Genomic DNA, 13,464 nt, shown 5'->3' with positions numbered 1-13,464 from the left:
TAAAAAAGGTACTGCAGGGGTGTTGTGTGGTGCGGGGATGTTGTAGTGGACTCTTGGGCCTTGACATCCATAGCTGCCAGAGCTGTTGCCAGAGTTAGAGCTGGAGTTAGACCATGACCTGTTTTGGCCTCTCTGTGAGTTCTGAAAGCGCAATTGTGCTGCATCTCTCCTTGATTGTCGTGCCTCATCAGTGAAATACTCATCGGCGACATACGGGTAGACTTTTACATGGGTAAAGTTCTGCAAGTCCTTTTTGAGCTTCAAAATTTTTCTATTTAAATTGGCGTCTTTAAATTCTTTCAAAGATGTTTCCAAAAGGGCTAGTTTCGCTGTATATATATCTATTGCACTTTTAGTCCTGAGAGTGTTGCTTTTGAGCGTGAGTTCTGCTATTAGTTTATCTGTGACTGTTTTAGCTGTATTGATGATTAGAATCAGCCAATCTCGAGTACACTTGTTCGCAATAAAGGACCAATCTTTTCTGAACTGAAGATTATCTAAGAAAATCCGTGGTTCTATACGGATGATGAGTCCATTTGGGGCGGCATGGGCCCTCAGGTATTCTGTCATAAGAGCTCCGTGGAGTTCGGAGCGGATGATCTTCTTTTTGAGGATTTCTATTTCGTTCCATTCCATTCAGCTGTCTGGATACACATTGAACAAAGGCCACACGGACTATGGCCCCCAGGATGGGTCTGGTTCCATAGGGTGACCTGTGTGTTTTTAGCAGTGTCCGTATCTGGACGCACCGTGTTGACGAACAGTTTGGATATTGGCTGGACCACTCCTTGGATTCAGAAATTCTTCACTAACTGTAATACCAAAGGAGTAATTTATATGATCACCTGTCCGTGCCACTTGCGATATATCGGGATGACTGCCCGAGAAGTAAAAAAACAGATGATTGAACATAGATCTTGCATCCGCACTAAGAAACTTACAGCACCTATGGTTCCGCATTTTCTGGCGGAAGGCCACACAGCAGAGTCTTTCCAATGGACCATTTTGGAAAAAATCAAGCGCCCGAAGCGAGGAGGCAACTATCACGCTATACTCTTCACTCAAGAACAGAAGTGGATTTTTCGCTTGAACACTTGCAAACAAGGGTTGAATGAAGCGATGCAGTGGCAAGAACTGGCGGTGCTACAGCATTGAACCCCGACATCCCACGAATCACTGCCCACTGGCAGATGTATCTGTGCGATGAACGGGACAACATATGAAATATTTGATGCATTTTTATTTTCTATATGCTTTTCTGTTCCATCTACAAATGTTTCTCTCTTCCATTCATCCTCTTCACTCATTGTTATCTTCCTTGTTCACTCGTTTTTGTTGCATTATCAACTTTTCTTGTCTTTTGCTGCGTTTTATCCATTTGGCGCAACTGTGGATTCTATACACTACCTTTTGCCGGTTGCACTAGCTCTTCCGCTCACCTCACCCCCTGGCATCATCCTCACCCCCTCACCCCTCCCCTGCCCCATGTCCACCCTGACCACGCATCTCTCCATTGACCACCCCCTTCACCCACAACACATGATTCCGGCACTTTGTCTCACAGCCTCCCTTGTGGTCCCACATGAGGATTCGTTTTCCTCCTCCCCCTTCCCCCTGCTCGCGTCGATACGAGCCTCAGTTCCGACAACAAACACACACCCACCGGTGCGTGAGCCCTGATTGGCTCAGCGCGTGCCCACAAAATTTCACGGGCCACGCCATGATTGGCTCTTTCTCAGCCGTCTCACTCGTTATGTGGCTACTCATGTTTAGCCCTAGCCCCGCAGCACACACACCCTTTGGAGTGTGTGCTCTGATTGGCCGCACGCGGCACCCACTTCCACATGGGCCGCGCCTTGATTGGCCACTTGTCAACTGACACATCTGTGACTTGGTCACCGCCAATTGGCTTACGCGCCTATGACGGGCGTTGCCACGCCCCCATGCCGCGTCACACGCGGCAGATATCCACCGCTGCAGCCGCTCAGTATGCCTACAGTCTTGGGACTGAGTAGGCTGCAGCGTTTTCTGTGCCCGCCTCGAATCTCCTCAGGTATGTGATTTCTCTTGCTCTTCTTAGCGTCACCGCTCATTCCCAGGCTTATCCAGCCCCTCACTGCTCTGCTTCCCCCACAGGCACGCCACTGGAGAGAGCTCATTTATTGCTCCCAGCGGACCTCCTGGACAGCCCAGCCATCCTTTCCAGGTAGGCTTCTTTCTTTCCCCCTGCACATCCCATGGCTCCCTCCTAGTCCCCCCTCCTCCCCCCTCACGTGCACAGGTCTTCTTGCCACGTTCCCTCCCTCCCTCTCCCCCCCCCCCCCCCCCTTGGGGTTTATTTGTCTATGTTCTAGCCACCATTGCAGTGGTTTTTTGCTCTCAATTGGCGAGCATCTTTTGTTTGTGATAGCATTCACTTGCCTTGCAACAGGTTCTTAAGCTGTATTCTGGATGTACCATTGTTGCAACATTGCAGCCAGAGGTTAACTCATGCCCTCTCTGCAATGTGTTTCTTGTGTCTCCTATTCCAGGATCCCCATGCAGCCTGTTACCGCTGCCCTACTAAGAGGACAGACACTATTCAGTAGCACATGAAGACCGATCTTGTCCTGAAGAAGATGGTCGGTAATCACTCACGAACCATCGAAACCGGTCGACCTCACCTGTTGTGGCTTCACCACAACATTTTATGATACCCCCAAGACCAACAGGGGTTACTGCATGAAATTGAAAAAAACCCAGAAAGCATGGGCTTTTCCAGCACATCTCATAACTAGTGGGATAGTGCATTTTTAGTGAAAATTTGGTATCACCTAATCCACCCTCTGGGCAACCACCCATTTGCAAGGAACTTTCGAGACATCAGGGTGAATAAAACTACATGACAATCCCGATGCCTCCATTTTTGCACTTGTCATCTCTAGCTGTCTAGATTCAAGAATACGAGATTTAATCCCCCTCTCGCACTCTTTCACATAATAGTGCTGGTTGCTCCACTCCCATCCTGTTCCCCCCTCCCCCGCCCCCTTCCATCTTTCAGGCTGTTGGTGACCAACAAAACAAACCAAGCCAGACTGCCCTCCAGTCAGGTAGCACGCCCAACATCGCTTGGGACCAGATATCCCACACGACACCTCCCTCCACCCCCCGGCTCCCCACCGGTGGGGTTGGGTGTCTCAATAGAGCACCAGACCAGCTCTTTACCCTGTGTCCAAGAGAACAGGACCACTGTCCAAACAATCTCATTAGTTGTTTTGTCTTGCCCTTATCGGCAAGTTGATGAACCTTTTCCCAAGTAAACCGTCCCCTGTGTAACCGTGAATCAAAGCCAACATTAGGTTGGAGACCATGCTCACTTCATCTATTAGTAGCATTTTCATTTGTTTTAATACTCTGCATAGTTCCATTGCAGCTTCTGTAGAAAGTTTATAATAGTCTAATTTGTTTTGGTGTTCTACTGGAAGGAGTAGTAATTGGTGTAAAGACACCGCCAATGTTGTAGGCAGCTAAACCTGAGGGAGCAGTTACAACAGCTGACAGTTTGTTGTTTGTCAATTGTTGAAGGAACTTGCTGATGATTTTGATTAAGAATGTTTTGCCTGAACCAGCTTCACCACTGACTTACAGCAATATAGGTTCGTAATTTTGGCAGGTACATTCTTTATTTTCGTGCTGTACACCACGTGCCATTTCTATTGTTACTTCTTCAAAAATGGTGTGCTGGTCTTTGTTAAGTTTTGATAGTAGTACAGTTAAGCCTTCTGTATCCTCTTCATAGTGACACATTGTGTTTTCCACTTCTGTCATAGCTAATTCTGCCTCATTTGCTATTAGTGGCTGTCCTAGTGGTTCTTGACTTCCTGTTACAGAAGGTTGACTACTGTCTGAAGTGTCGTTATCTAGTTGGGCCTGGAGTTCTTCTTCGTGTTGCTGGTCATTGTGCAACATTGTTTTGTACTGCGTAAAGTTCACATCGGTGATATCGCTTTCATTTGCTTTGAAAGCGTCTTCATAGCAGTCATACTTATCTAGTATCTCTTCCTCTTTTCTCCATGGTTTAGAAAGTTGTAGCAGGGACATGTAATATAGTTCTTTCTCTTGAGGAGTTTTTAATGACAATTTGAAATGATTAATTAAGCTTTGTTTGGTAAGTTTCACTAAGCTGCCTTCTCAATCTGTCACTCTATATCTACCTTTGCTTTCATCTGGTTTTATATTATATTTGTATGCATAGTTTTGGGCTATGTGGGATAGACACATGGTTTGCAAAGTGGTACTTCTGTTCGGGTAGTATGTGTCCAGTAAATTGTTCTTTAAAATGTCTTCTTGGCTGTTGGGATCATTTTTGGCTATTGTTTCTATGTCCTCATATGATTGTAGACTTAGCCATACTATGTTGTTTGATTTTCCATACAAAGCAGCACCAGGTAAACGATCTGCAGCTTCATCGGTGCCACATTCTCTAGGAGAGAGCATTTTTATGCCTAGGCTGTACAATTTCTGAGATAGTGTTTTGTCTGATGATAGGTCATTCCAGAGGTCTTGCAGCTCTGTTTTTTCTGCTTTTGTTAAGTAGGCTGTAACATATCGAGCAACTGCAGTGGAATTGTCTGCAATGTACTGCACATCTATGTTTGCATTCCATAAGAGGGCAACAATTGCATTGTAATCATTGATATATTTTGATCCTTCTGTTCTTTTTTGTAATAAGTGTTCTTAGGTGATTTACCTTTAACACTATGTCGAACTGAAGAAATGAAGTTGTTCACATCACCTTTTTCTGTAACTGGTCTAGGGAAACCAAAGCAGCATTTTTTCCCTTTGCTTTTGTATTTGCGCCAACAATATTTGCCACATTTGTGTCTTTGAAATTGTACAATTTGTCCATGAAGGTCACTATGTGTCCTTTGTGAAGGGATTTCACAAGTGACATATTTTTGGATTAACTGCAAAACAGTGGCATCACTGTCCTGACCAAATTTAGATGCACCTTTAATCCATAAAAGCATGTGGATATGTGGTGCTCCTCTGGCTTGGTATTCTTTTCTCCAAAAGAAGTGTTGCAATTCTCAGAGGGGAGGAACAGTTTTATTACAAATAAAGTGTAGCATAGCAATGAAACAATGGTGGAAATATCTTGAAACATTAACAGGATCTAGAGAGCAAAGTTCTCCGGCTGTTAGTATATCTATGTTGGTTTTGTTGTTTGATATGTGTAGGAAATCATGGAAATCTTCCCATGCATATTCTGCACAACTTAATGTAACAAACCAAGTGGGTGGTCCAAGGTTTCTGATCATACAACATACATCTCCGTGACTTCGGAACCAGTATTCTTTCATATCATGTTTGCAAACAGATTTGTTATGCTTGATTGTAAAACCTCATCTTTTTCTTGCACTTTTTGTATTAATTGCGTAGCTGACATATTTTGAAAGTGGGTTTCAGATTTCAATATGTGTGCCACTCTGTGACATATGGTTGCTAGTTCACTTTCAAAGAGTAGGTGGAATATGTATTCCGCATTTTGTCTAAATCTGGGATCTTCAGAATACATTCGTAATGAGCGGTATTCTGATGCTGTTATCTGAGTGGGTCTATCATCGTATCTTCCTCCTTTGCCAGTAGGAAATAGTAGTGGAAAAGCATGTGCTTCTATACTTTTTTCCCATATGCTCATTGGTGACCCTTTGGTTTGTCGCATTTGGCAGGTTTCTAGTGCATCATCTATGCTCTCATTAGAGTGCAATGGATGAATTGTATAATGGTCCAAAAGAGTGGATACTGCAGTAGGATCCAGAAGTTCAAATTGACCAGTTTCTGATGAGTCTTGAATTATTTCAGTTTTTTCCCTTAAGCTTTCTTCAATATTTATGTCTTTGTAGTATTCATTATTATGTTTCAGATATTGCAAGGCTTGTCTAACTTTATATAAGTCCACGAGTTGTTGCCAAATTATTTTGGGCCTCATTACACGGTAGGCGGTAAGGGTTTACCGGTATCAGTAAGGGCACCAATACCAGTAAACCCTTACCGCCTTACTACGAGTTCCCTTTGCGGGACCCGACCTTAACGGCTGGTTTTACCAGCCATTAAAGTAGGGTGCCGCAAAGGGACCCTGGTGCTAATTATGGTACCGCAATTTGCTGTACCGCAATTAGCGCCTTCCCCATTCCCATTATGCCCTATGGGGGCAAAAATGGGAATGGGGAAGTGCCTTGGTGAATGGGGAATTACCGCCCCCGCTCACCTTGGAGTAGGGCGGTAATTGCACCATCCACCAAGGCGGACACAGTAAAATACAGGCGGCAACCATGGCGCTAATAGCGCCATGGTTACCGCCTACCGTGTAATGAGGCCCTTTGTCTTTTGTTGGAACACCATTTACTAAGAAAATTAAAGAATGCTCTATTGGACGTTGCACTCCTAGAGTGTTCACATTTTCTGTCAGATCTAATGGCAAATAAACTACTTTGCCACAAATGCCTTTCACCAATTCAGAGTGAGGTAATTTTGCTGTTTTTGGTTGAAGGCGTATTATTGCTATAAATGGGTGTACAGTTTGAATTATGATGCTCTCATACAAATTGAGTTGTTGCAGGGGTTTTGGTAGTGGGAATAATTCCAAATTATTTGTGATAGCACATGAAGGAGTTTGCTTGTTGTCAAGTTTTGTAGTGCACTAACTGCAACATATTAGGGGTTCACTTATTTGGTATTTGTTTTCTGCTAAAAGGTACACAGCTAATTCAAACCATTTGGAATCTTCATTGTCTTCTATTTTGTATGTTAACTCTATAGTTTTTGTGTTACTTTTGTAAAAAGTTCTGCGGCAACACACACACACGGTTTGGTACTTCAGCGGATGTACGTTTAAATTTTAGTATTTATTTTTTGTATGTGTGTAATAGAAGGTTGCCATCGCAGAATTGTTGCTAGTCTGTTCTAAAACTATTGCATTTTGTACGTGGCTTTCACTTCCAAAATATTTTCTCTGGATACGCTTGATTTCTTCTTGTAGGTATTTGGGTGTACCATGCAGAAGAGTGTTATTTAAATTGGCTAGTTCTAAAGCTGGACTTTTAGCATAGTACAGTTTATACACTAGATTTCGTACATTTGAATGATGTGTTGATATAATTTTGATATCACGGAAGGTGCTTTTGCAAATAGGTCCTAAATGCAGGCTAATGAGTGCCCGTGTTGTCCTGTGTATTTGCGCACTGGACAGGTATCCATATTTTGTAGCACTTTCATTTTGATTTTGTCTTTACCTTTCACGTACTGATTGAGGAACTGGCGTAAAGATTTGAAAGATTTGTTAAGAATGTTACACATTGAAGTGCACAGCCATTTGTATACTGGACGGTCTGGTTCAGTCGAATGGAGAGGTAATTCTGAGTTTTCTGGGGGTACTTTTGTAAGTAGTGTTTCTTGTTCCATGATGGTATTATTGATTTTTTCATATCCTCGTCCACTGCTATGGATGGCAATTGTGTTTGTTTGATTTTGTTTGTATGCTTCTTCATTAAAATATGGATCTGTGGTTGATGTGTGACTCCATTCACCTCCACAAATATTTAAGAAGTTATTTTTGTTGACATTCCGTTTATTGAGAAGTTTCTTTTGTAGTTTAGTACTTAGCTTTGTTAGTGGTTTCATCCTGTTTAAAACTAAAATAAATAACTTCCTTTTGAGAAGGACTGCACTGTCTACGAGAGCCTCTAGGATACATTTTCTACGGTACGTTTTAAGGGTTGCGGATGATTTCACTGCTCTTCTTATTAGATTCTGAAGGACTCTGTGGCGGAACATTTTTGCTAAAATACTTTTTTTACTATGGTTTCTTGCTAGTATATCAGGATTTATAGGAGCAGTGTTAGCAGTAGTGTTAAGCATTTTCTGTTTCATGCCACATTTTGATAGAGGAGGCAAAGTTTCTGTAGTTGAAGCTTCATTTGTTTCGCTAAATGACTGCATTAGCTGTTTTGTTTCAATGTTTTGTACAAACTCTGGTCGAGATGGATGCTTACTTTGGACACTTTTATTTTCATTTGCTCTATTTCTGCATTCCTTTCTATGGACTTGCTCTTTGGTAGGCATTCTTTGGGGTCTGTTGAAAAAAGAAGGTGGGTTGGTCTGTTTTACAATGTATGTGTGCTGTGTGCATGTGTGTATGAGTTTGATGGGGCAGATGTATGTGGTGGTGTGTGAATGTGCATTGGGCAGTTACAATGAGCTGGGAAGGCTATTCCTCTGTTTGTATGTTACTACACTGTGGTTCAGATGAGAGTACAAAGTGAGCTAGTGGTGAGGAGAAGCATTAATAGTACACGTAATGGTATAAAATTAAAACAGTTCTTTGTTTTGTAGTACTAACATTCTAAGGGTTGAGTGTGTTATTTGTGTTCCAAAAAAACTGGGATTTGTGTGCCATTCTGACTGCTAATCTCTGTTTAATAAATGGGTATTTGAGGGCGGTATGGTTCAAAAATCGACGTTTTTTTTGGTGCGCAAATTACATAAATAACCCACACAGTCTCTTTGAGGAACAGTAAGAATATAAAGGTAGTTTTGTACTTACTTTTTTTTGTGCAATGGCCAGGTTTCTTCGGATATTTTGTTTGTAGTGTAGATGCTGTTGATTTTCAGGAGAGTGGTCTTCACTGCAATTGTAAAAGGAAGAAGTTAGTAATTTTGTGTGTTTATAGCACTGATGTTAATGTACACGTTCATTTTTCAGCTTTCGTGGAAGTATTCTCGTTTGATATCTCAACACAGTGTATGCGTGCATTCTATTTGACTATGTGCAGCCTTTATATGTTATTTTCAATATGTTAGTTGAACCTGCTTCGCAAATACGTGCAATTTTAAGTTCATGAAATTCCCTTGTTTTTTTGCAGCTGTGTTGTAGATAGCAGAGAGATTTGGAAGTGATAAGTTGTTATAGTAGATGGGAAAAATTTGAATACTTTCATATTATAAGTAGGAATGTGAAAAATCGGGAGCACCTGAGAGGGAGATGTCACCACAGCAATCGGGAACGTTTATTTTTCTCGTACGATCGCATTGGAAGTAGCATTAATTTAGGCGGAAGACAGTAAAAAATGGGGATATTTTATAATGAAAATTTGAGTTTTGTGTTTAAATCGGGAGGGTTGCCACATATGCATAGGTTATGCGGGAGATAGTAAGAAGTAGTGCGAATTTTCAATGAAAAATCGGAAGTCTCGCGCTTAAAGCGGGAGCATTGGTATCTATGTATTGGCTTTGCAGATTTAGTGGCATTAATTTTTTTTAATGGAATCATAAGAGTTGCACATGTACTCTGAATAAAATATGCATACCTGTACTTTGTAATCATGCATGTGGGTATGCATGGAGCTGTAAATAGAAATCCTCGAGACTTGCACAGTAGTTTTTGTAGTAAGTGCTTTGCAATGATGTGAGACTTGTATTCGGAGTGATCAACAGTACATTTGAAGTGCAGAACTCTGATGACGGAGTTAGATGTAGAGGTCTTGGATGTGATTGGTGGATGGTTGTGTGACTGCTTAGCTGTGTCCAATGAGGGAATGGATTTGCGAGTGATGTGGAAATTGTAGAAGGGCTGGCTAAGAGTTACGTGCCACACGGACACTGCGCTTGTCCGCGGGTAGGTCGTGCCACATATGGGGTTTTCCAGCAAATCCAGCATGGAAAGGGGACTGTAAGGATCAGCCAATCAGATGGTGACATTGTTGATTTGTGTAGAAAGAGAGTGTGTGTAGTGAAGAAAGCAAAGGTGGAGACAGTCAGGGTGTTGGTGCTCGGAGATATTTTTGTCCATGGTTTACAGCACTATTCTGAATGTAGGCATGTGGCAAACAATTTCGATGTAAGAGGAGTGGAGGTGGTGTGGAGCGCTGCGATGGATTGCAATGTAGAGGCAATTCTCCAAGTTTGCAGAGATATGCGTAGGATAAACAGTCCCCATGTGGTAGCTTTGCACTATGGTGCTTTCCATTTGGGCTACGTGAGTTCACCTACTTTGTTGGGAGATTTGGAACAGTTGGTTCAAGCAGTCATCAACATCTTTCCAACTGCGAAAGTAATTTTTTCTGGCTTACTCCCCAGAGCAAAATGGGACAACAGTTCTGTTTTTTGTCCTGATCAAAGTATGGTAGGTGTGCAAGCAATCGCGGATTGCGTGCTTTCATGTTAAGAGCTCGTATTGTTTTCTGCAGCCACGAGAACATTGTTTCCAGTAATGCGGCTTATTTTGAAGCAGGTGGTGTTTCTTTATCTTTTTTGGGAAATGCCATGTTCTTTTGAAATGTAAGGCTTGCTTTGGAGAAGGTTATGTGATGATTGTAGAAGTAAACTAAGAAGAAAAAAAAAGAAAAAAATACAAAATAACAGGTGTCTGTCAGGCATCTGCAAAAAAAACAAAAAAAATCTCTTTTCAGAGCCCACCTTAAAGGGGAAAAGGGGAGCACTATTTAAATGTACAGTCGTCACGCTCAGATCCTCTACATGTCCGCGGACATGGCGGTAGACTGCAGGCAGCGCATACTACATACAGGGATTCTTGGGTGGAGAGGCATGCAAATGAGAATGAACGTAGCTAGGGATTGGTCAGTAAAGTTCAGTGGGTGTGTTGTGAACGGAGAGACTTAGTGAGAACGTCTTTTTCCTGAGAGGAGAACAGACAGCTATGGCTGTGTGTGCTCGAAAACAGATTATCTGGATTTTGGGAGGCTAATGGATACATTGGTTGAAGGTGCATGCAGAACATTGCGGTATATCTGCAGATCTTGGATTCCCTCATGTGGAAGTGCACTGGCATGGAGTGTGTGGAATGAAGTGGCTGGACTTGGTACCTCTTTGTGCTACTTTACAGACAGAGCGTCATCCTGATATAATTGTCATTCATTGTGGAGGAAACAGTTTAGGGCATGTGTCTGGAATTTCTTTGCAATTTGCAATGACGGAAGGACTTGAGAAGGTCATGGACATGTTACCAAATTGCCAAGTCATTTTTTCACATATTGCACAAAGACAAATGTGGCTGCGTTCTTCTTTATATGGTCCACAAATGGAAAAAGCAAGGCACAATGTCAATAAGGCTGTTTGTGCCTTTCTAAGAGATGTTCGCATGTCCTCTTTCCACAATGAAAATATTATGTTTCGCAGCACATTCATTTTTCGCAGAGATGGAGTCCATCTTACATATGCTGGCAATCAGATTTTTCTTCGAAATGTACAAAATGCATTGCGACCTTTTGTGCCATTCTAGTCACCTATTTTGCATTACACGTTGAGGAATCCGCATTTTTCAAACACACAAAACACCACCAAAAGGCTCTTTTCAGAGCCACCAATTACTCCCACAGAAAAGTGCATTGGTTTTGCTACGGTTGCACCCTAAACTTTTGTCTGTTCTAGGACTGTCCACAGACCTTTAGAAAAATGCACGGAGGCCTTCACCGTTTACTTCATAGTTCCATTTTTAAACTGAGAAAGGTGGCTCCGAAAACAGCCTTTTTTTAAAATGTTGTTGTTTTATATTTTTTGGGATTTTTTTACACATGGCACACTAGGAGAGGAGGGGAAAGGAGGGTAAGGAAGGGACACCAACCACTGGGATAAGGAATGGCAGGTGGGGAGAAAAAGATGTAGGGTGGGCCTTATTTAGGTAGGTAGCAGCTCTTCTGGTGCTCCATGACCGTAGTCTCGAAAGCACTTTGAAGACTCTCCCCCCTGCAGAGTACTGCGTCGCAGTACATACACAATATTGTGACCCTCAAAAGGTAAGGGTCAACAGCATCGCAAATGGCCTGTGAGGCAGCTGGAGGGATGCGCTCTCCCACAGGAGTGTCTCTTGAGATGAGAGGATCGGACACGGAGGATGTTGCGGAGGAACTCAACCTACTACATTCTTTACATGGTACCACCTTGTGAATGTCCGAACCGTGGAACGAAGTTAGGTGTCGCTTCATGGTTGTCGTACCAAAGCTGTACGCACCAGGTCTCCCACGACTCAGCACCAAATTGCACTGTTTACAGGTGACCAGGTTCGCACGTGCTTTGGGTACGTTACCAAAAACGGTAAACAAACGCCACACCCACGACTCCCGGCGAGTGCTGGTAGTAGGGGTTCCCCCACCTCATTCTCTTCATCCTCTTCTTCCTCACTCTCTACATCCTCATGCGTATTTCCCTCTGCAGGCCCTTGGGGAGGTGGTGGCGGTGGAGGGTTTGGGGGTGGTGCAAAGGCTGATGTAGCAACAGCAGGCATGGATGCCATTAGGGTTGGTGAGATAATCTCTGCTAGAGCACTAAAGGCAGCAAAACTCAATCTACATTCACCAGAACTACAATGAAGACGAGCTTGGGGTGTGGCTTTTTATAGGGGTGGAGGGGTGCGCCTCGTGACCACATCGATCACTCAAAAGCATTGAAAAAGTTCCAAACAATATGTGGAAAGCTAGGGCCATTGTATGGGACATGTGAAATGGTGATTTTGTATTGTAAAATAATTTGGCTTGTCTGCATAAGTTCTTTTGAAATGTTGCGGAAGCGGACAAAGTGCGCAAATTAGGGCACACGCTCAGCGTGGGTGCGGTCACATGATGACGTCGTGAACACATCCGCAAAGGAAATGGGTGCCCGCAGGACACCAAATGCACAGGAACGGTCGTGCGCATGCGCGCAGGTGTTCTACGGACAGTGTTCGGGTCCTTCACGCAATTAAAATGCGACACACGTGAGACGAACAGTTACGGACAGGCGTGATCTTTGTGATGTCATCTTTGATGTCCTGGGTGTTAGAGTTAGCAGTGCACGGTGGTGGCGCAAGTTATGGTTGCTTAGCTTACCATAACTGGCGAATTTCAAGGTTTTTTTTAGGTTTTACTTCGAACCATAACGTTCCGTTAACAACGTTTTTTTAGTGAATATATATATATATATATATATATATATATATATATATATATACATATATATATATATATATATATATATAGGTCATATATATATATATATATATATATATATATATATATTGGGAGTTTACCACTTTGGCCTTCCAAACTTTCCAAACTAAGCAGCGATTGACTCTGGGCCTGCATTATCATTTCCTCAATAGTTTGGAACAAGCGCAGTCCATTTCTGGCTCCCACGCAGACAACTGATTTGCGGGGAGGGGGGTGTAGTGTGACGGGGTTTAAAGTCCTTTCTACCGTGGCACACCTTCTTCCACCACACACCTACTTCATGCTGGGAAGCCAGAAGTCCAGAAGGGCAGCCATAAGAGCCCCAGTGCAAGAATAACGATGGGGTGCTTGAAGAGGGCGAGGTTCCAGTGGCACTACGTGAGGTTTGACTGAGTGTGAGTGCCAAGTAGGACAACAGGGAATGGATTCAAAAAACGAAGGCAGATGACAAAAGGGTGAGGACCCAATAGACCCACTAAGAGTG

The sequence above is a fragment of the Ambystoma mexicanum genome, chromosome 11 (genome assembly GCF_040938575.1).
Source record: "Ambystoma mexicanum isolate Mex_15411 chromosome 11, UKY_AmexF1_1, whole genome shotgun sequence".
NCBI classification, from domain to species: Eukaryota; Metazoa; Chordata; class Amphibia; order Caudata; family Ambystomatidae; genus Ambystoma; species Ambystoma mexicanum.
Note: the sequence above shows the minus strand (reverse complement) of the source record.